This window comes from Canis lupus, chromosome 4 (assembly GCF_048164855.1).
Source record: "Canis lupus baileyi chromosome 4, mCanLup2.hap1, whole genome shotgun sequence".
NCBI classification, from domain to species: domain Eukaryota; kingdom Metazoa; phylum Chordata; class Mammalia; order Carnivora; family Canidae; genus Canis; species Canis lupus.
In genome coordinates, this window is record NC_132841.1 from 28,631,329 (window position 1) to 28,655,708 (window position 24,380).

Here is a 24,380-nt window from a genome sequence, read left to right on the forward strand (position 1 = left end):
CCCCAAAATTTGTGTATTGAAATTGCAATCTCCCAGGTGGTGTACTATGTGGGGCCTTTGCAAGATGTTTAGTATACAAGGGTGGAGCCCTCATGAATAGGATTTGTGACCTCACGAAGGAAGCCAGAGAAAGCTCCCTCATCCCTTCCACCAGGTCTGTGGTGAGAAGTATGTGACCCAGAAGAGGGTCCTCACTTGACAGTGCTGCTTGATCTTAGATTTCCAGCCTCCAGAAAGATGAGAAATAAATTTCTGTTGTTTATAAGCCACCTAGGCTGTAATGTTTTGTTAAACTAGCTTGAGTGGACTAGGATGCTGTGTGTGTGAGAGCCCTGCTGACCCACTGGCTGAGTGGGGCCATGGTTCTCCATGGCTGCCCCTGCCAGCCACTTCCTCTGTGTTCCTGTGGATCTCCACTGGGGTCATGTCTTCACTGAGGAAATAAGCTGTGTGTGTGAGGGAGAGAGGGTTAGACCTCAAAGCAGGCCTTGGCATCAGGGCTTTTAATGGGCAAAGTGATAAGGTACTGGTCCTTAATTGGCTAGCACAAGAGCCAACTGGGTCCTGCTACATCCATACAGCCCTCCTGCTTCCTTCAAGGGCAGCTGTGTTGGGGGCCATGGGGCAGCCAGCTCACAGAGCTCAGCCGGAATCAGGCGGGGCTAGAGAATAAGGAGCAGCCTTCCATCTGGCTTCGGGAACATTCTGGGATGAGGGCCTTCTCCCTTATGTTTGATGGCCTTCATCACTACTTGGAGAAGGAAATTCTGGCCAAATGTGTTTAACTCCTAGGCTGTTCTAATGCCTTACGTTATAAAGACCCCAGAAATTGCCAGTAGTGTGTTGATGAAGAAACAGTGTTAGCCGGATAAGTTGGGAGAATGGGAGACCTTGAGGTCCCTGTGGGGTCAGGACTTCCATGTTAGCTGTGGAGAGAAGACATGGCAATGTCAGAGCACTGACCTGGCAGAAAGACATGATTTGATGTCATGGGAAGAGCCTAAGTACAGGATCCAGGAGGCTTGGAGCCAAGCAGTAGGAAGGTAGTAGTTAGTAATAGCACAGTCTTAATATGGGCTGGGTACCTCATATAAGTGCTTTACATATTTTAATTCATTTAGTGTTCATGACAACCTTTGAAATAGGTTCATTATTGCCTCTATTTTAGAGTCGATGAAATTGAGGCACAGAGAGGGTAAGTGACTTGCCTAAGGTCACAATAGCCACTTAGTGGCTGAGCAGACAGTCAGGGGCTGTGCTAGCTGGCTGTGTGACCTAGGGCAGGCCTCTGGGCCTCTTCTTACAGGGTAGCTGGTCTTGTAGCACCATGCCCGTTGTTGTCAGCTACACTTTGACATGGCAGTCTAGCCGTGGGCTCTCCCAAGGGTATAAGATGGCGAGGGGTGGAGCTCTCTTCCCAGGGACAAAGAAGCTGCCCAGATGATGTCATCGTGAAGCTGCCAGAGCCAGCCTTTCCCGGTTGATCACACTAGTCATTAATCCCCATGTAAAACACAGTTTGGGACCAGGCTGCAGACCCTGTAGTTACTCTCATGTTTTCATGCGCCTGATAAATGATTCTGCTGGAAGAGGCGTGAAGGGCATCTGTGGAAAGTGGTTCTGAGCAAGATTCTTTAAGACCTTTTTACACATTCCTATCCATTCTGAGGCTGCCCTGGGACTGAGAAATGAGAATGCTTGTAGTACCAGGAAGGCCTTTGGTCTGGAGTCAGGAAGCCTGTACTGTCTTCTTGCTGGAAATTGGAGAGGGAGAGCTTGCTTGCAGAGCTGCTGAGCCCATCTTTTTCACTGGACTTTGAGGAGCTGGGGGAGTGGAGGAGAGGCGAGAGGCCTTGGGTCCAGACAGGGGAAGGAGCAGCTTGAGGTTGACCAGCGTTAGTTCTAGCATTAGGACCTTAGGGCCACGCCTGGCCTTCCTCCCTGCCCAACCTACACAAATGGAACACTGTTACTGTGCTTCGCCTGCATTGTCTCCACTCAATGTCCACGTCCCCCCAAGGAGCTTAAGACTACTTACAGATAAAGAAACTGAGGCCCAAGTGGCAGAACTGGAATTTGGCTCCAAATGCTTTCTTACTTATATTCTTTGTGTTTCCTTTTAATATTAAGACCTCTTTATATCTTCCAGAGCACTTTCTCTTCATGCACAGGCTTTGGTAGAAATAATTCCTGAATCAAAATCAGGATGGCCAGTTCCTCTCCTGCCATTCCAAGTTCAATTCCCAGCTCCATCATGTACTAACTGTGGCCTTGAGCAAATTGTGTAATGGTTGAAGCTGCAGTTACTACTTTGTAAATTGGAGATAATAATGTCTAAATTACAGGGACTTTTTCAGGATGAAATGAAATCCTTAGAAGGCATTTATTATGACAAGTATGCAGGTAAAAGCCACTAAATTAGTATCGGTAAGGAGTACCAGTATTTGATATTGAGTCTTATCCTGAAAATCTGGAATTAAGTTCATGCTAAAGCATTTTGCTATTTTTTAAAGAGGGAATGACTATTATGATTTCATTTATTAAGGTCTGTGGTAGGCTGAATAATGAGCTTCCAAAAGTCCATGTCCTAATTCTGGACCTTGTGACTATGTGAACTTACATGGCTAAAGGGGCTTTGTAGATGTGGTTAAATGAAGATTCTGGAGATGGGAAGATTACCCTAGATTGCCTGGGTGGGCCCATTGGGTCCTCTTAGGAAGGCAACGGGAAGGTCAGAGTTAGAGAAGCAGATTTGTTGATGGAAGTAATGAAGTTCAGAGAGAGATTTAAAGATGGTTTGCTGCTAGCTCTGAAGTCGGAAGAAAAGGCCACAAACCAAGAAGTGTGGGCAGCTTCTAGAAGCTTGACAAGCCGAGAAGCAGATTCTCTCCTAGGGCTTCCATAAAGAATGCAGCCCTGCCAACCCATTCTGGACTTCTGGCCTTTAGAACTGTAAGGTAGTAGATCTGTGTTGTTTTAAGCCACCAAGTTTGTGTTAATTTGTTTATAGTAGCAGTAGGAAATCAATACAAGATCCATATTTAGTATATTCTATTCAAATTCCTTAGGCATTTATAAGCACCTCGTCCAGGCCAGGCACTGTGCTAGGTACCTCACCTAAATGTGTGTCTAGAAACAGTGTGATGAGTGGGTACAGAAAGCATGAGCTTTGATGCAGAAGAGGCAAGCAGGAATCTCAGTTTTACTCTTCATTAGTGGTGTGACCTTGGGCCAGTCACTTGACCTCTTAGAGCTTCAGTTTTCATGTCTGTAAAGGAGAGAGTTTTATACATGAAAAATACATGATGTGGCCAGGTACTCAGTAACTTCTAACCTAATTCATGTTGCTGCCTACTTCTCCAGACTCAGATGCACCACACCTCACTTCCCCAAGAGAGCCCTTGTCTGGTGAAAGCACACTGTGGGGTTGTGTTCAGTGCCTCTTGTCTCCGGGGCTCTTCTGGGGAATGAGTAGCCGGCCTGCCCAGCAGTGCCCAGGACAGATTTAGGTCCAGATGTGGGGAAGAATTCACTTTTAGCCAGCACTCTCCATAGGTGGAACTGGCAACTTGCCACCTTGTTTTCAGGGAACCCAGGTGTTATGGCTGCCCTCCCCTCGGGTTTCAGATGTGGACATTTGATGTTGCCCCCTATGGTCACACGTAGTTCTAGAGCTCATTGGTGGGACTGAAAGAAAGATGGGCGTCTTGCAGTCTGGAATTTGTGTCTCTCTCCTGGCCTTCCATGCCGGTGGGCTCCGTACTCTTCAGGAATACAGGCTTTATTTCATGACTAGCAAAATCTCATGGATTGTACTTTGTTTTGGGTTGGTGGGTTAGAACAATATTTTGGTAAATGTACACATTGAAAATTGCCCAATTCTTTTTCATTCTGTTTTGGCAATTCTTCATTTTTCACTCCACTCAGAGCTCCCAGATAGAAGTAGCCTGAGTTGATGTTAACATCATGAGGGCTTTGCCTCCAGCCAGTATCTGTCTGTATTTGAAGAGTTGGATTCCCCCTTTGAATCCCTCTTCCATTCAGTATCTCCTGTAATGATCTCAGCAGCTCTCTGAGGTATGCATTCTCATTCTGCTGCTCTGATGTTCAAGCAGGATGAACAGGGGAGGGTACTGGGTGTGAAGACCATACCACTGTGTCCATGGCTCTGGTCATTTACCGCCAGCATTCATTCCAATTGCTCTGGGCTTGTGGTGCGCTGATGGTCACTTATTTGAATAGTATCCCTGGTTATCCCCATTTTACAGATGAGAAAACCCAGGTAGGTGAAGGACATGTGCCAGGCCATGCTGCTGAACCCAGGGCCCTTGACTCTGAGAACTCATAAGCTTTTCCCGCCCAAGCTGCCCCTCTTTATGGGAGGTTAAATCATGCTGGCTTTAAAGACCCCATTACAATACCTTGGTTTCTTTTCTTTTTACCACCTCGAAGCGGCTGTAAAAATATTAAAACCAATTGCCGTCATCTTTCAGACCGCTGCGTTTATGAGATGTAGCTTTCAAATGAATGGAAATAATCGGAAACTCCCTCCCCGTTCCATTCTATGGGGGCATTTCAGATTTATACAATATTTCTGAAAGCTCTTATAATAGGGCATATGCACTTAGGGCATTAATGAAGTCGGCTCAGTGCTGGCTGGTCTCATTTCATGGAGCTAATTGTTAAGTGTTTTGCATACTTACAATTGAACTAAATTATTCCAAGCTAGCTGGTTTCAGGAAGTGTTAATTATATTTCAGTAAAGGAAAATCAAGGCTAAAAAATCATCCACTTAGAGCTTATCTATTTATGAACATCTCATTCTGGAGATCTCAAACATATATTTTAACGCCATGTGAATATTGAGATTAATATTTCTTCACTAAAGAAACCTTTCTTCCTTCTTTGAATAGTCCCCCTCCCCCCATCCCATCCTTCCAGCTTTATTCAGCAGCCTAGTCTGGAAGTTGAAAGAAGCCTTCCTTTGTATTTCTGGCGCCTTGAATCTTTAAGTTGGATGCCAGGAACAGCATTAGCTCCATTCATCTTGAGACCAACTGGCCTTCTGTAAATGATATTAAGTAATTAATTTATGGGTCCTGCACAGGCCATTTAGGACCCAGTGCTCCCTTGCTCCTGGGTTCCTTTTTGAGGAACTTAGGCATTTTCACCTGGGACATGGGTTGGAGAGGGGGGTGAATGACCAAGAACTGCCACTCAGGTCTCAGTACAAGGGTGGGGGCCATGGGGGGGATGGGAGAGGAGCAGGTCCGGGGGGTCTACAATGCATGTATCGTCTATTCACACTTCTCTTCCTACTCATTGGACCAGAAGGTCTGAATGAATGCCTAACAAGAAGTTATTCTAGTTTCTTTTGCATCTGTTGCTCAATTTCTTTTCTATTTGTTTTTAACTTTCTGTTCATCCACTCATGCATGCATTCATTTTCTCATTCAGTACACACATATCGACCTATGTAAGGCTTATCACATGTGAACACTGGACTAGGGGCTGGGCATGGAGAGCTGAGAGGGGCAGAACACTCCCACTCAGGAGCTCTCATAATACAAAAATAGACCACGGTGTCAGAACCACCTGGAGAGCTTGTTAAAGCACAGGGTGCTGGGCCGTACCCCAGAGTTCCCAATTTAGCAAGACGAGGGAGAGCTCATGATTTACATATTGAAAAGACTCCCAGGTGACGCATCAGCCTCTCTACTTCCCTGGTCCAGGGATCATCCTCTGAGAAACACTGGGAGACTCATGGGATTTACAGATTATATCCCAAGACCGTCTTGATTTTTCCAAAGAAGACATACAGATGGCCAACAGACATCATCAGGGAAATGCAAATTTAACCACAATGAGATATCACTTTACACATGTCAGAATGGCCAAAATAAAAAACAAGAAATAACTGTTGGCGAGGATGTGGAGAAAAGGGAACCCTCGTGCATTGTTGCTGGGAATGCAGATTGGTGCAGCCGCTATGGAAAACAGTATGGAGGTTCCTCCAAAAATTAAAAATAGAATTGCCATACGATCCAGTAATTACGCTACTGGTTGTTTACCCAAAGCAAAGGAAAACACTAATTTGAAAAGATACATGTACCCCTATGTTTACTGCAGCATTGTTGACAATAGCCAAGATATGCAAGCAGCTCAGGTGTCCATTGATAGATGAATGGATAAAGAATACACACACACAGAGGAATATTATTCAGCCATAAAAAGATAAAATTTTGCCATTTGCAACAACATGAATGGAACTAGAGAGTATTATGCTAAGTGAAATAAGTCAGCTAGAGAAAGACATACAATATGATTTCATTCATGTGGATTCTAAAACAAAGAGACAAAAACAGACTTAACTACAGAGAACAAACTGATGGCTACCGTGGGGATGGGTGAAATAGGTGAAGGGGATTAAGAGTGCACTTGTCTTGAGCACTGAGAAGTGTACAGAGTTGTTGAATCTTTATATTGTACACATGAAACTAACACTGTAGATTAATTATATCTCAATAAAAAATAAAAAGATGTGTAACTACATTTATATGCACACTATCACAGAGCTTTTTAGAGCTTTTTTGGCTAGGAGATGAGAGAGGCATTTTTTTCACAAAGTTTTTTTCCATTAAAAAGTCACTTTTATCTCATAAATAATGAATGGAAAATAGGCAATATGTGTCGAGAAATGGATGTCGAGAAATGGATGTCGAGTGGCTAGTCAGGCTCATGAAGCAGCTGTACAGTCCCCCTGTACACTAGCCTTCCAGAATGAGATTCAAGTCCACACTTGTGCAAAATGACAAATTACCCCTTTGTAGAGGCTTCCAGGGATGCTCACATGTATAGAGGACCGTGGGTGGAATTAATATTTAAATAGCAGTGATATGAATGTCATCTCAGTGTTAAACCTACACATGCTCTGGTCTACCCAAAGTTTATGTAGGCCTGACCTTGGTATGTGGGGACGGAAGAAGCACAGCACATTAACTTGGAGAGAGAAGAGTCTCTGGGAATGTCAGTCCACCTGGGGCTTGCAGGATGAATAAGAGTTTGCTAGCACTGCAGTGAAGGTGGGGTGGAGAACATTTGGGGCAGAAAGAATGGTCTGCAGGGCACAGAAGGGAGAAAAGTCAAGGCTTGTTCAAAGAGCATAAAGAAGGAGTGCAGATATTGCTGTATGGCTTTGCAGGGGGAGAGGAGGGAGGAAGGGTTGTAGGTGAAGTGGGATTACAAAAACCTTGACTATTAGGCTGAAAAGCCAGACTTTGTTCTGAAATGTAGGTGACAGAGTCAGAGTGACTCAGGGCTGCTGTTAGGTGGGGGTGGGATTAGAAAAGAAGTCTGGCAGGGCTAGGAGATTTGTGAGAGGTACAGTTAATGAAAATAAGATAAAAAATGATCAATAAATGAATTAAACTTTAGTTCCTCAGCAGTAGTTGCTATGTTTCCAGGACTCATTTGCTGTCGCTCATAGCTAGTGGCTGCCACTGGACAGTGCATGTAGAACTTTATCGTCGGAGAATGTTCTATTGGACATCGCTAGTCTAGAACGGAACCATGCAGTCTGGGGCGGGGCGGGGGGGCGGGGAGGTCCGTGCACTTCTCACTGCAGGGAGAGACGGGTGTGGCAGGAGGGGCCAGAGTGGAGCCAAGTTCAGGGATAGCAGGTGGGTGGAGTAGAGGCAGTGCTCTGAGGCCCTTAACATGGTCAAAATGATGGGAGTGGCTGAAAAAGGCCTAATTAGAAGTTGGACGAAAGATGGCACCAGCTGAGTCCTAGAAGCCAATCCAAGTTTCAATAAGTAGAAGCCACTGGTGAGCCTAGCAAAGGGCAAAAATGGTGGAGAGAGATGCAGCTTGGGCCGGTCAGCTCCTTTCTCCTGGAAATTTGAAGTGGCACACAGTGACTGAGGGCATTAACTGTGGCACCTGAGGCTGCTGTGTTTGGGAGGCTGGCTACAAAGGCTTTGCACAGGAAGATGAGCAGCCTGTGTGTGGAGAGAAAGAGGTCCATGCCCCTGAAAGTAACAGTATGGCTTGATCACCTTCCAGGTCCCTTGAGGCTCCTCTCCTTTCCCTGTGACACCTGAGCATCTTCACAACGGTACTGTCTCTACTTCTAACCAAGGGTAGGGTGGTAGGTGGAGGGGGGTGGTTTTCAGTGAATTTCCCTTTCTTACAACCCAGCAATCTCTAAACACACTGACTCCCTATGTGGCATATACCAAATGCTCAAAGCTTGTCGAATTGTCGAATTCGTGTGAGATTTGAACGATGGACAAGATTGAGACAAGCAGAGGGAAAGAGGAGGCCAAGGGCTGCCTCTTCATCCTCCTGCCCGCCCCTTTGAATGCACAAAGAAATACTACTGGCGGGCCGCTGAAAGATTTCCTTCTTCCCTCACCCCTTTGGCACCTGGAATATGGCATCCCCCTCCTTCCTCCTTCCTGAAGCTACACGTGTGGCTGGCACTGTTTCTGATGTCTTGCCTTGCATCGCTACACTCCCACATCAATTCAGGTGGCGGTTTAGAGCCAATTAAAATTTATAAGCCACAGGTAGTGAGTGAAATCCCAAGGATTAATTTGCTCAGTGGAGTATTAATCTGTGTAATGTCATAGGCACTCCTTCAACAAACGTGGCAAGATGGAGACGGGGAGGTACATCCCCTCCTGTGTTTTACTGTAAATGCTTTAATTGGTCCCACTGGGCTGAGGGTGGGGTGTGGCTCCGCCTCTGAGCACAGTGAAAGGGCAGAGTCAGCTATTTGGGTCCCCAGCTGAGCTGCCCAGAACTCAGCCCCCCTCCCCTGCTACCTAGCAGAGCCCACAGCCCCCTCCCTCAGCTGGTAGAGACATGCCCTCTCTGACCAGCACTCCCTCTGCTCTGTGCTCCCTTTCCGCACTGCCCCCGAGGCAAGACAAGGGAAGGCGCAGTAATGGGCTGATTCCCGTCAGCTCCCAGGACCTGCCACTTTCCAGGGTTTTGTAATTAGAATCCTTCTCAATTAGGAGGTGGGGTGAATCAGCATCCAAATTAATAATGTGGCAATGCTCACCTGTCCAGCCAGCTACCTTGCGCAAGATCACCAAAGAGCAGGAGAGAGGATTTACTAATGCTGAGATTGCAAAATTATGGCTCCATTGTTGGCTGGATGTGAGCCTGTCCAGTAGGCTTTGATGCTGGGGTTTGAGACACCTGGGTTCTAATTAAATCCCTTCCCCCAGCAGAGCTTGGCTGAAGGGAACCTTGTCTCAAGGGCACTCGGTTTCTTCCTGGAGAATGTAAACCTCAGTGTTGCAGTTACTGGAGCTGGTGACCCTGGAGCTCAGAGGGGATTAAGTGGTCTGTCAGAAAGGTAGGCAGACGCAGAACCACAGAACCGTGGGGAGCCATTTAATATAATAACTAAGAATTCTGGCTTTGGACCCAGATTCAAGTCCAAGTTCTCTACTGAGTAAGTGGATGCTTTCAGGCAAATTAACTAACTTCTCTGAGCTTGTTTCCTTATTACTAGAATGCACATTGAAACATCTACCTCATAGGGTTGCATGATGTATAATGAAGTATTTGGCCTACTGCTTGCAAATAGCCAACATTTAACAAATAGTGGCTTTTATTATTGTCATTAATAGTAGTGATAACAGTAAAAAAAAAAAAAGCCCCAAACCCTCAGGTGTCCTGAGTCCCAGGCTCCCTCTGCCTTCCTGTCCCTTGGCCTCTCTCAACCTCACCTGTGCTTATTAGGATGGTGAACACGATAGTGGAGGGGACAGCTTTGAATAGGGCATAATTGCCACTTAAGCATAAGGGAATATTTATTACCAACAAGCTAAGTCGAGGGCTGCAGATCCCTGCAAGGATGGACGGCTTGCTCTGATGACATAGAGAAGAAAGTTCTGGACAAAAGTTCCTCTCGGTTTCAGAGGATTCTGAAGTTAGAGTGTTAGTCTAAGTTCACTGTTGCTTGCAACAGAAATGACTTCTGGCTAAAGTGGCAAAGGAATTTGTTGAAAGAGAATGTGACCTATCAGAGCACCAGCAGGGTAGCTAGGGAAGCAGGATAAGGGTAGCACCAGGACCACAGTCTGAACTGAGCTGAGCGAAGGCTTGGTGTGGAGCTGGTGCTACTTCCACCCCACTGTGATACCCTAGGGACCTGGGAGCTGCCTCTACTTTTGGGACACATTTCCTCCTGACCCAGGCCTCTTTAAGTCATGGGTCCACTTTGATGACACACTGGGCTTTAGCTGCAAAGAGGAGAATGGAAATATGAAACAACTCTCAGGCCTGCATTGTTTTCTGACTTAGGAAGACTCACGCAGTAGGGTATTCCATAGTAGGAAGACTCAGCCACAGTGATGATCGTCAGTGACAAATGCCAGCAGTCTTCCAAATCCCCATCCACTGGACCATGAGGATGTTGCAACCTCACCTGGCACATTTCTGGCATATTTCTGCATTGACTGGTACTTCTGTGTCTTCTACTGTGTTGAGAAAGGGACCTATGCTCCTGGCAGTTGAGGCCCAGATCTTGAGATGGTATTGACAGGTTGCTTGGGAACTCTGGGGTGGGGGCAGAGAGTGAGCAAATCAGTGATAGCTGGACTTTTCCCTGTTTTCAAAGGCAGCTGCTCAGAAAGTTAGGCCAAATGCAGAGTCTAGTTCTCCAGAGAACCAGTGAATCAGAGCCAAGGTTTCAGAGCAGAGGGAAAGCCAGCAGTGCAGCCATGGTGGGGAGCTTCCTTTCTGGGGACACACTTGGGTTGTGATGCCCCTCCTCACCAGGCCCTACTCTATGATATAGTGTGTCCAGTGGGGAGGAGATTGGCTAGGAAGGCCCCTTTTCTGCTCTGATGGCACAGCTCTTGTCCCAGGGTCGTCCCCCTACCCATGCCCCCCCATGGCGGGGGTGGGGTGGGGATGACCACTGTGCTCCAGGGAAATGAAAGGTAGCTTCCCACTGCCAAACAATGCCAGATGACATTGACACTGTTGATACAGAGACCACACTTTGAGGACCAATGTCCTAAGGGTTCCTGGTGTTTCAGATGAGGCAAGGGAGGCCATGTGGGTTTTGACTCCCTGGCCAGCCAGCTACCCACTGATGGTTTGAAGAGAACAGCACTACTTTTTTTCTGTGGAACCGATAAGATTAGCTTTCATTTTATACTGGTGTTTGACTGTTTTGGTGCTGTTTTGGGAAAACGGCTGGAATATATCAGTACTTTGGCGGTGGGAAGCTACCTCTCAGAGTCAGGAGAATGTATATGTACTGATTTAGGCTAATCTCTCAGATACAGTATGTGAAAAAAAACCAAGGTGGAGAACAATATGTGTAATATGCTAAAATTTGTGTAAAAATATAGAAATACGTTTGAATTTACATAAGATCTCTCTAGTAATAGCAGATACCTCTTGGAAAGGGCACTTTATGGACTGGGGTTGGAGGTGATAGGTAGGAGACTCACTTGCCACTAAATCTCCTTGGTACCGTTTGAGTTTTTAAAGTCTACACAGTTGAGTCTTGAACAACATGGGTTTGAACTATACAGGTCTACTTATATGTGGATTTTTTTTTGATACAGTACAGGACTATAAATGTATTTTATCGTTTTCTTAGTAACATTTTCTTTTCTCTAGCTTACTTTATTGTAAGAATACGGTATATGATGCATATACAAAATATGTGTTAATCGACTGTTTATGTTATTGGTAAGATGATAGTAGGCTCTTAGGTAAATTTTGGGGGAGCCAAAAGTTGTACGTGCAGTTTCAACTGTGCAGGGGGTAGGTCGCCCTAACCCTCCTGCGTTGTTCAAGGGCCAGCTGTAGGTGTACTGGTCAAAAAATGAAAATGTAACAAAAAGCACTGGCAATAGAGAGCCACAGTCCTGTCTGGCTCTCTGATGTTTTGATCTTGGAGCAGTGGTAACCAAGTCTGCAAGTCAAAGATGAACAAGGCTCATGTGGTGCCCTGAGAGTGAGGAGGAGAGGAAAGCATGGCAGCAGGTGTCGGCAGAGTTCACTGTGACACACATAGAGACGGCCCCCTCTCTAGGCCTCTGTCTGTACTATGCAAGGAAAGGGAGAGGTGGAGGTGCACAGGGCCTCTGCTCGTAGACTGTGGACTGGGCCAAGCACCGGAGGAGCTCTGGAGGGCAGAGCTGTGCTTGCCAGGCAGTTAGGACACTGAGCTCACAGTAGACTCCAGCTGGGCATTTGCATGACGGAGTCCAGGACCGCAAAGGCGCCGGGGGTTGGGGGTGTGAGGCCGTGACGGAGCATGGCGCCTGACAGGGCTTCCCATTCTCCCTACCTGATGTCCTGTGTGCCTGCGAGGGGCATTATTGTTAACCCCTTTCTGCACATGAAGAAATGGAGGCTCATTTTTTCCAAGGAAGCTGCCCAAGATTGCACTGCTGGTTAATGGCTGAGCCAGGATTGGAACTCAGGTTCCTGGCTCCAAATTCTGCTCAATAAGTGGGGGAGATAGGAAAGAATTCAGGGTCCCAGATTTGAGAAGTGGATTTAGTAGAGCTGGTGGTTCACAGGGAGCTGCTGACCCGGAGGAGCTCCCTCAGGCTGGGGCCTCAGCTCCTTCTTCACAGGGAGGATAGAGATGCCCCTGGAACCCTGTGAGACATTGTCCCATGTCTGGTCCCATTTCCCCCTTTCATTGCCAGTGCCAGTCAGGCCAGATAAATTAATAAGATGAACACTACTGTCTGCCTATTGAAATCCTGTTATTCCTTGGAGGTCCAGCTCAAATGCCTGGCTTCCATGAAGATTCTCTGACCAGCCCCAGTGAGCTGGATAGCTCTCTTCTGACCTTGTGGGAGCCCCAGGCCGAGTGAGACAGTCACTTCAGAGCCCTTCTCTGAGCAGAGGGCCAAGATTGGATTCCTTGCAGTTGCCCATCCTATGGCAAATGATAGGTGGTGCACAGTAATGTTTTGTGAAGGCTGAAAGGTCTCCTGCCCTCATTTCTCCTCTCTCCAGACAGAAATCATTCATGATGAGGAGTCTCATCTAGTTACAACAGAGGGTGTGTGGTAGGGAGTGGCCAGGGACTAGTGATCCGAGTTGGGGCTGGTTGTGAATGCCTTTGTCCTGCAGGCTGCAGGTAGACCTCATCCTGGGGGCCTTGGGAGCCATCAGAAGTGCAGTCTCTCTGGCAGCAGTAAGGTGGGAAGCCTGGGGGCTACAGGGAGAGCCTGCATGTAGACAACCAGGGACTCAGCAAGCCTAGGGACCTGGCATGGATCTGAATTAGGCAGTGGGGGAGGGCTGATGGGGGAGGGCAGCCAGCACTGGGGTCAGCAGTTGGGGGGAGGGGAGGAGGAAGGAAGAAAGGACGATAGGGGACTCCCAGTGCCTGGTGGCTTCTAATGGGCTTGGCAGTGGGTAATAAAGAATTTCAAGTGACAAGAGGGGTCAGAGGAAGTCTCAACGTTGGAGAGGCACACTCTTACAAAGGAGGGGTAATGGCCAACTTCACAGGCTTCAGAGATCAGTCTGTGGAGACAGGCTAGGGGAGAGGTGGCTGGAGCCAGCAGGTGGGAGGCCACTGGCGGTCCCGTGTGATTGCTTTCTGGGGTGTGACAGTGGCAAAGCCGGACAGCAATGGGAGGCTGGCAGCTGAGGCATGGCTCATGGGCTAGGAGTGGGCGCTCAGCACAGGTTCCCTGCTTGATTGATTCTGCTGCTTGAACAACACAAATAGCCGGAAATGTAAACACCGCTGGATCCGGCACAGCGCCCCTTGGCATTGCTAATTAGCCCAGAGATTATTCCTTGCAAGGGAGCAACTACATCACGCCTCGGTTCTGGCTGAACAAGCTGAGCAGGGAGGCAGGGCTGGTCAACGGCTCCCGTCGACACCTCTTTCCCTGCCCCGGTTCTCTTTTAGAGATGCCAGAAACAGTCACCCAGTCCCTGATCTCCTGGTCCTACCCTTCCAAGGTACCATTGCTTAGGTGTTATTAGTAAAGAGAAGGGCTAATTTGTGTAACGGAAAAGTCACGGAGAGAGAATGTGGTATAAATGTTAATCGCTTTTTTAACTTCACATTATGTGATCCGTTAACATTAATATTTAATTTAATGCAGTCAAAAGATTAATGCTTGTGTTTATTTCTAAAAAAGGCAAGGATGCTTCAGGCTGCTTTTCAGCTTGGTTGAGCTTTGGGGAAAAAAAAACCCAAAAAACAAAAAACCAACCAACCCACCCAGAACAGAAGAAATGTATTCATGCTGTAATAAGACAAATACTCTCTCCCCCACCCGCTCTCCCTCCTCCATTCCTAAAAATAAGCCGCGGGGTTCTAATGGGGACACTGATTAAATATTCGGCTCTGTAATTTATGCCCAAGTGAATCCCAACAGGAACCAGGGGCTCTGGAAATCTGTTGTGAAATAATTATCCTGAATGACATTGTCGAGATGGTCTGCAAGGGTGCTGTCAATAATGCATTAGCCCAAATCTGTTTGAAATACAGCAAGGAAATTACACGATATTCATGGGAACCTGAAAGAATTATCAGTAAACAAATTTAATCAACTTGATGTTATGCATACCACTCAACCTCTTATTATCTGATCATCTAGGTTTAGAACACGCAGGGGAATTGAATGACGCGGGACGCGAGGCTGAGCGTGTGTGTGTGTGTGTGTGTGTGTGTGTGTGTGCGCGCGCGCGCGCGCGCATGCATGCTTGGTGGAACCAGCCTCAGGTCTCTGCATTTCTCCTCCTTGGCTGTGTTTCATTTGCATTTTTCTCTAGGCTTGATTGTTGGCTGCCAGCTTTCACCTCAGCCTAGCTCTTGAACTCTCTTCTTTCCCCCAGAGTCAGAGCCCTGCTTAGAAAAGTCAGCTGACTGCCTACCTTTCCTCCAGATGCCTCTTTCTCCTCTTCTGCCTTTCAAAGAAGCAGTAGTTGCCCCTACTATGGAAGTCAGGAGAAAAGAGGTAGGAAGGAGAGGAGGTGAGTGCCATCATCGGGGGAGACACTTCCTGGCATAGAAGAAAGAACCCTAAGTAAAGATCTGCTGATCTTACATGAGTCCCTTCCCACCTCTGGGCCTTAGTTTTCCCATCTGAAAAATGAGTTTAGTGGTCGGTGTGATGTTATGAAATCTTGGTAGAAGCTCAGCTTGGATTTTGCTCCTTACCTTCTAGATGGGGACCCCAAAGGGAAAGGGCTTTCTCAAGACCAAATGGGAAATTGGAGGCAGACCAAACATAACTTTCAGGCCCACTCCTCATGACCCCTCCATCCCCCAAGTCAGAACATTACTTTTTGTCTTCACTCAAAGCCATGGGGAGCATTTCAGGGTTTTTAGTCCAGAACAGAGCCCTGGTTCTCTGCTGGGGGATTGGGGTGTCTTCTTGGCTTTGCAAGTCCCTTTCCATTTCCAGGCCTCAGCCTCCACGTCTGTACAACAAAGGGGCTGGATGAGATGACCTTTCAGATCCCCCTTATTTTGGCTTTGACATTCCACATTGTCATCCACTTTCTAAGTTCCTCAATTGGCTATAGCTTTATATTTTGGGGAAGGAGGTCTAGCTCCTGTTTCCAAACTGTAACAATCTCTTCTAACTCCTTTGTGCTCAGTAAGATGCTCTTACTGAGCATCTGCCATGATCAGTGCCCAGGACTGGGCCCTATTGGGGAATATGTATGGAATATACTTATTGAATCCACTATGTGCCTGGTCCTGGGCTTGGTATTGGCATAACTTCATGGAACTTGGAAATAATACTTGGGGAATAAATAAAATAAATAAAAGCCAATTCATTCAACAGCTTCTTCTGGGGTACCTACTGTGTGTCTGTCCCTATACTCAGCATTATGTAGGATAGTAGTAACACATATGAATACAAACTATGTACTGAGCCCTTCAGGGTTTAAGTGCATGGTGAATGAGACTTTCCCATTGCGTGGGAATAGCCCATCATGAAGTAAAAGGATAGGCAGAAAGGACCTGTGTTATAAAGAATACCAAAGGCAAAGAGTATAGACACGTAGAAGATGCTACGGAATGGGCTCTTCTTTTTTTTAAGGATTTATTTATTTACTCAGAGAGAGAGAGAGAGAGGCAGAGACACAGGCAGAGGAAGAAGCAGGCTCCATGCAGGAAGCCCGATGTGGGACTCGATCCCAGGTCTCCAGGATCACACCCCAGGCTGCAGGAGGTGCTAAACCGCTGAGCCACCAGGGCTGCCCGGAATGGGCTCTTCTAACCTCTGTTCATTATTGCAGCCCAGACCCTGGCCCCACATTGTCCCAGCATATACAGACGAAAGTCTAGGTGTGGCACTGTTCAGTATGGTAGCCACTAGCCCCAGATGGCTATTTTTTTTTTTTTAAGATTTAATTCATTTATTCTTGAGAGACACATAGAGAGAGGCAGAGACACAGGCATAGGGAGAAGCAGGCTCTATGCAGGGAGCCCAATGTGGGATCAATCCCAGGACCCCAAGACCACAGCCCGAGCCAAAGGTAGACTCTCAACCGCTGAGCCACCCAGGTGCCCCCCAAGATGGCTATTAAACACTTGGAATGTGGCTAGTCCAGATTGAGATGTGCTGTAAATGTAAAATACACACTGGATTCCAAAGTCTTAGTACAATAAAAGGTTGTAAAGTATCTCAATAATTTTTTATATGATTACATGTTGAAATCACATTTTGGATATATTGAGTTGATGAAGTAGAATATTAAAATTATTTCACATTTCTTTTGGCTCATTTTGAAAAGTTTCATTTATTTAAGTAATCTCTATACCCAATATGGAGCTCAAACTCAAAACCCTGAGATTAGGAGTTGCACACTTTTCTGACTGAGCCAGCCAGGCACCCCTCTTTTGGCTTATTTTTATGTGACTAGTAGGAAATTTAAAGTTATGTATGTCTTACATTATATTTCTGTGGGAAATAAAAATATATAAATTATTTCAAAGAATATTTAAATCTTCAAATAATTTTTCTGGTGGGAGTAGGAGGGGGTACTAGGAGGGTGGTGATATGGCTTTCTTGTTCTCATTTCTCATGGGGGAGGTTAGAGGGACATTTGTTCCCCACTCCGTGTAAGAGATTCTAAGAGAATCACTAACAGAGATGGAGGAGTGCTGGATAAAGAAAGATTGACATTTTAGTTCTTGGCTTAATTTCTCTTTAAGGGGGTTGTTGATCTGCTCCCTGTGCTTATTTAGACAGGGGTGAAAGATAATTGGAGAGTGTGGTAGGCAGAAAAATACCCCTGACTTCACCCCAAGATGTCTATATTCTATTCCCAGCAACCTATTAATACCTTGTGAATACCTAATCTCAGCAACCTGTGAATTACCTTACATGGTGAAAGGGGCTTTGCAGATGTGATGAAGGTTAAGTAAGGAAGGACCTTGAGATAGGGAGATTATTCTAAATTATCCAGTTGGACCTAATCTAATCACATGAGTTCTTGCACTTGGAGGCTTTCCTGGCTGCCATTAGAGAGAGATGGGATGACTAGGAAGATGGAGGAAGAGGCAGGAAAAAGTGAAGGGGGCTTGGTTTGCCATTGCTGGCTTTGAATATGGAGGAAGGGGTCAGCATACAGGTGGCTTCTAAATGCTGGGAACAGCAAGGCAACAGATTCTCCCCTAGAGCCTCTAGAAAGGGCAGAGCCCTACTGATACCTTCATTTTAGCCCAGGAGATCTGTGCTGGATGTCTGACCTACAGAAGCACAAGACAACACATCTATGTTGTGTTAAGCCACTCTTTGTGGCAATCTATTATGGCAGCAATAGGAAACAAATACAGAGAGACACTGGGTTGGAGAGAGGGTACAGCATTTGGGCACAATAAAACTGCTTGAGCTGCTTATGAATGGAATGGACATTTTGGAATACTGCCAGACTTAAGCCATTCTGTCAAGACCCTGGAAGCAGAGGGAGGAAGCTTAGCAGCAAGAGGCCTTTGGATAGACCACCAAGGGTCGTAGTAGAAGGGAAGCAGAGGAGGTCAGCTTGGAGCAGCTCTTGGGGATGTGTAGTGGAAAGTTCTCCTTCCTGTAGGGCCTCCTGAAGAACTCATCATGTATTCCAAGATCAGTTTGGGGATCTACCATATAGAGATTGAAGAATAGGCCATGGATGAGCCAGTAGCCACCTATATCAGTTAGACATGCTAGGCCATGCTAAGTATCACACAGCCCCCACATCTTAGAGCTTTATGACAACAGAGATATATTCCCTGTTCATTCCCATGTCTGTCTCTACTCATCCTAGTGGAATCTATCTTCAAGTGTCATTTGCTAAAGCAAGCCACATGACTCCACCTAACTTCAAGGGGGCAGGAAAGGGTAATCCAACCATGTGCTGGGGTTAGAGCTGTGGATATTTATTGATTGACTCTAATGTCTACCAGTCCTCTTTTCTTTTTTATCCTTTCCTAGCCCAAAAGCTCCCAAGGAGAAAGAGTTCCAGGAAGTAAGGGGGAAGAGGACAGAAGAGCAGGGCATATGCCTTTCTTTATAGCAGGACTGTCAGGTTGATACCTGGCTGAATATGGGAAGGGTGTGATGCTTAATGAGATAAGTGATTGAGATTTTTTTTTTTTTTAGATTTTATTTATTTGAGAGAGAGAATGAAAGAGAGCAAGCATGAATGGGGGGCAGAAGGAGAGGGAAAAGCAGACTTCTTGCTGAGTATGGAGCCCATTGTGGGGCTTGATCCCAGGACCCCGTGATCATGACGTGAGCTGAAGGCAGATGTTTAACTGACTGAGCCACCCAGGTGCCCCAAGATTGAGCTTGGAATTTCCATTTACAGATACTTAAAATGAAAGGAGACTGAAGGGGTCTTCCTGTGATGTCATTACAAAATAGGAGTGTGCAGTTCATCAGGCATGGATGAAGGCAATACTTTGAAAGCCATTTTTTATGTGTGGCTGGTTTCAGACTCTACTGAGTCCAACTACACCTGCATTTAACCCTCAAAATGATCCTTTGAGTCAGATGGTCTCCCTGAGAGTGAATGTATTTTTTAATTATTTATTTATTTTAAAGATTTTGTTTATTTATTCATGAGCAATACACAGAGAGAGGCAGAGACACAGGCAGAGGGAGAAACAAGGCTCCTCGCAGGGAGCCCGATGCAGGACTTGATCCCGGGGCTAGTATCATACCCTGAGCCAAAGGCAGATGCTCAACTGCTGAGCCACCCGGGCATTCCCCTGAGAATGAATTTAAAACAGGGGGGAAGAGTTGAAAGATGGGGAGGTGGGAAGAAGAGAGAGAGAAAGAGAGAGAGCTCTGAAGAAAAAAATCTGAGCTCCTATATTCCATTTTGGCTGAAGCCAGTTCTACCCTGGATGTTACTGAAGACAATAAATTTATTTATTTTTGGTGAAGTCATTTTGAGCTAGATTCCTGTCACTTGCAACTGAAGGAGTTCTGACTAATTCAATGACTGACTTGGCCCAGCCTTGCAGACTAGTGTGTAGCTGGGGATGAGTTCCATGCCAATGAAGGAAAGACATGACACAGGTCACCAATTTATTCTCTCTTCCCATGAGTGAGAGGTATGGGGCTGTGGGTTTCCTCACAAAATGAGGAACTATTAAGTGAGCCCACTATTTGATTCTTTCCTCTTCTTTTCTTTTCTCTTTTTCTCCCACTTTCTCCCTCACTTCTTTCTTTCCTTCCAAAGCACGGTCTAAACCTATACAGAAGAATTTGAAAACCTCTGTTAGCTGGTCTGTGGTCCTGCCATTTGAGATACAACAGATTGCCTCAGTTTTGCTGAGGAACGTGGGATTTATTTTTGTCCCTCCTGGGGCCTGTGGCATCACAAAAAGCACACTGGCTTTTGAGGGATGCTTTCTCTGTGACTCAGGGAATGTCACTGCCTCTCATTAAATTCTTTCAGTTTAGACTCTCCCTCTAGTGGTGGGGGAAGGACTTGGGGGTAGGAGTGGGGAACGTGTGTATGGGGAAGCACTTGCTGTTTTTGCCACCAGTTTAGCCATCCATCCACTGAGTCATCCATTTTCTTAGCAGGGAACGTTTATTGGAAAGAAAGATAAAACAGGCACTGGGTGTGTCCCATACACATTTCTTATTGGATTCCTATTGCAATCCTTTGAGGTGGACATTATTATTATTACCCTCATTTTTCAGATGAGGAAGCTGAAGTTTAGAGCATGTAAGCCATATATTAAGTCCAGACAATGAGAAGGTGACAGAGCTGACATTCAAGCCCCCAATGCCCCTGCTCTTTGTATTCTGAGAAACTGTCTTGGTTTCCTATGTGTGAGGTCCATGCTAAGCAGTGCAGGAGAGATGATGAACACTGACCGGGTAGGAATCTTGTCATCCAACCCAGCAGTCCATTAGAGAACTGACAGTGAGTAAATAATTGTAATGCAGAGGAGAAGGTAGGAACATCTAAATGTAACAACGTGAATCTTTGGGATATAGGGACCAAAAAAATGAGCATTTCTGGGACTTTTCAAAATCCTAAGTTATTCTGAAGACTTCCAGTGTTCTTCATTTTCTTTACTCATTTTTATGTATAACTAAACTTTTTGATGAAGAAATAAGAAATATTAAGTTAGTAGAGTAGAACTATAGCCAATAGTGTATATTAAAACACGGGGAAATGTCAGTGAACATAATTGGGTAGTGTCTGAATAATGTCACATTGAGATCTCCCAGCAAGGTTAACAGCACTAAGGAATTCCTTGTTTTCCAAAACTTGTTATTTCTTGGAACACCACTCAAGATTTATGTAAAATATACTGTGCATATAAACTTATTAATATTTATTTTTTTGCAAGAATAACTCACCATTAGTAGCAAACAGGGCATAAACACATACTGAAAACACAACAGCCATGAGCAAGACTGACTCATGTCAACCTTAACCTTCAACTATGCCTGTCAGCCTTTCCTGCTCTTGCTTTGACTTGACATTGGCAGATTCCTTCAAACCAGCAATGCCTCTATATTGATAAGCTTTGATTCTCATAGGAGAATATGATACTTTTTTTCCTGGTTTTCTTAGTTGCCTTTTCTCAGGAGTTGAGATTTGGAAGAATATTTACATTTCCTGAGAAAGAATAGGAAGGAGTTTCTGATTGGAGACCCTGGTCTTGAGGGAGGTACAGACATAAGCTAGTGGGTTTGGGGAAAGTAAATAGAATGGGTCAGTGTAGGACTCCCAGCAGACATCCTATAGGAACAGGTATGTGAGCTGGGATGTGAAGGGTGGGCAAGATTTAGAGATTGAGGTGGGCATAAGAGTAGGGTGAAAGGCATTCCAGGTGGATGGCAGAGCTTGTGCAAGGTAAGACTGAGAAGTTGGAACCTGGGGATACACCAGGCAATTAGCCTGACCTTGAGCAGAGGGTTTGTGAAAGGGGGTGGTTAACAATATGACTGGGGTAGAGTGGGGCTAATTCCACAGGAGGGGGGCTTCATGCATCATTTACATCTCCCCATCCTATAAAGTAGGTACTCCAGGGTTATTTATTTCTGTTATGATGAGGAGACTGAGGCTTATGACTTGCTTACAGTCACGTGGGTATTAAGTGGTAGAAGTTGGGGGGAAGACAAACTCCATAGAACACATAGTCCAATGTCTTGCCCATCACTGGCATGCACTAGAAGCCTCTGGAATGGAACGGTCCTTGGGATTTCTTAAATGTCTGTTGAGCTGAACTGATGTGTAGAAATTGAAGGGAAATTAGATTTTGGTTAAATATGAGCAGATGCTTTCAGGAAAAACAGACTTCTGTAACAAGTTGTTTTAACCTATTTTTTTTTTTTTTGCGATCTATTTGTCTCTCTGTCATTGATCTATCTCTTACTGATGTGTGTATTTATAACTGATCATGGTTCCTCTCTTAGTTTTGAGCACAGGAAGCCTAATGTCAATTTCGTGGCTCTGTAAAATGGGATGGTTTGCCTTTCTGCATGCTAATCTTAGCCCTTGCTTTGTTTTTTCCTGCCTTTTTGTCCCTCTGCTGTTCATTTCCTCTTTCAGCATTTGACATATTCATTCAAGCTGCCTCAAATTTGGATATAATTAACTAATCTGTAACTAATTGGGCACAGACTAAGAAATTCTAAGTCAGATGTGCAGAACAATGTAACATGCTGCCTTGTGAGCTCATGAGCTCACTGCCATCAAAGAGGTATGTAAGAAAAGACTGAAGAACCCCTTGGCTCAAAGATCCCTCCAGTTCTGAGATTTTCTTTCTTTTTTTAAAAATATTTATTTGAGAGAGCGTGCATGCCCACGTGCACACACATGGGTGGGGAGGGAGCAGAGAGAGAGAATCTCAAGCAGACTGCATGCTGAGTACAGAACCCAATGTGGGGCTTGAACTCACGACCCTGAGATCATGACCTGAGCCACCCAGGTGCCCCAGTTCTGAGATTTCCTAATGATAAGAGTTGGAATAGGTCATTTTTTCACTGCACCCACAGCCACACCCCCCCTACCCCCCATCAAGTGGCACTTGGGTGCCCATAGTAAAATCCTCATCCTCTTGCCTTCCTGAGGTCCTTTGGCCACACATCCTAGTGAGACTTGGGGACTGGGGATGCAGGCTGCCTGGCATCGGGGCAACAGTACAAATGACATTAATAGCATGTGACTAGCAGTGGATTGATCGAGTAAGCAGATGTTAAGGTTTTGGCTGATAATGATTCATTACTATTTGGGAAGAACCTGATAGGGATGCTCTTGCTCTAAGAATTAATTAGTTTATGCTTCATCAGTCGTATTGAGCAGAGTGTAAATGGCCCTTCTGAGTACAGAGCTCCGGTTAGAGGAATTAGCATTCCTTCCACCCAGCAAGACATGGCAACAGTGAGCTTGCTTCCGTGGAAGAACAGGCAGAGGGAGAGGGGAGGAACAGGGAGACTGAGAAACCTGCATACCTGAGGTCAGTCTGCCTTTCCAGCCTCTATCCCTCTTTCTCTGCAGATCATCATTTGGAGATGTTCCCCTTTGCCACTCCCAGTCTACGTTAGGGTGGGGCTCCTCTCTAGTTCAAGTTGGGAGGGAGGCCATGTGACCAAAGCTGGGCCAATCAGTATACTGCATCGCCTGGGTCACAGTGATTGGCTCATGGATGTACCTGTGTGATCCAGTCAGATGCCCTGAGACTCAAGGAGACATTTGCTGGGAATATTGGGAAGGCCAGTCTCTCTCTCTTTTCACAAAGGAGTGTGAGGTAGGTGCTGCAGCAGCCATTTTGTGATTCCAGCCCGCAAGCCATTGAATCATTCTCAGCGTTGGAGCCTCCCCAGCCGGTGCAACGTGGAGCAGAGACAGCTGTCCTCACTGAAATCTATCTAAATTACAGATTCGTGAGCAAAAAGAAGAGCACTATTGTTTTGAGCTACTAAATTAGGGGTGATTTGTTACATACCAATTGATCAGAATAGCGTATCTTGCATATTTTGGACTGTAGACTAATCTTCCCTTATTGTAAACCTGACCATCTTACCTTTCATCTTAAAAAGTCCTCAAAAGCCTTCTGATTAAAGACCAAACACCTCTGTGTGGTATTCAGGGCCTTTCTGGTGGTACCTCTGCAATATCATCTCCCTGCCCTTCCTCCCATGGATCCTGTCCTTCTTAGGAACTGCTTGCTTGTGGTTCCCTTAAATAGCTCATACTGTCTTGGGCCTCTGCTTCTTGTGGATGCTGTTTTCTCTGCCCTGAACGCCTCTCTGGTGCCTACCAGATGAGACCTCTGTGGAGGATTCCCTCACTTCTCTCTTTTTCAAAATCTTATTGGTCAAATGTTGGAGCCGGTAGATTCAGCACTGTATTCTCTAATTCAACTATTTTTATTTGTTTATTTTGAAAGAGATTTTATTTATTTATTCATGAGAGATACAGAGAGGCAGAGACACAGACAGAGGGAGAAGCAGGCTCCCTATGGGGAGCCTGATGCAGGTCTCAAGCCCAGGACTCTGGGATCATGACCCTCAGGTCATCCAAAGGTGGATGCTCAACTACCCTGAGCCACCCAGGTGCCCCTCTAATTCAAATATTTTTGTACCTTTTTGTTGATTTACCACATGGAGAATTTCCTTGAGTTTATCTTCCAACCATTTTTTTTAAATTGTTTTTTTTTAAAGATTTTATTTACATATTAGAGAGAGAGAGAGAGAGAGAGAGAGAGAATGCATGCACAAGCCTAGGGAGGGCAGAGAGAGAGGGAGAAGCAGACTCCAGGTTGAGCAGGATCGCAGGATCATGACCTGAGCCAAAGGCAGATGCTTAACTAACTGAGCCACATAGGCACCCCTCTTCCAAACCTTACTATGGAAAATTTTATTTTGATAATCCCATTTTAAATT

At 45.6% G+C, this 24,380-nt stretch overlaps 1 long non-coding RNA gene across 4 annotated transcripts in view; it reads left to right on the plus strand.

The window, feature by feature from the left end:
• Positions 1-7,588: 7,588 nt before the first annotated feature.
• Positions 7,589-24,380, plus strand: part of LOC140632079 (uncharacterized) — a 126,502-nt gene continuing 109,710 nt past the window's right edge. For all 4 annotated transcript variants that reach the window (XR_012029595.1, XR_012029596.1, XR_012029599.1 and 1 more), the window contains exons 1-3: positions 7,589-7,679; positions 8,065-8,116; positions 9,243-9,370. This is a non-coding gene — a long non-coding RNA (uncharacterized lncRNA). The remainder of the gene's footprint in view (positions 7,680-8,064; positions 8,117-9,242; positions 9,371-24,380) is intronic.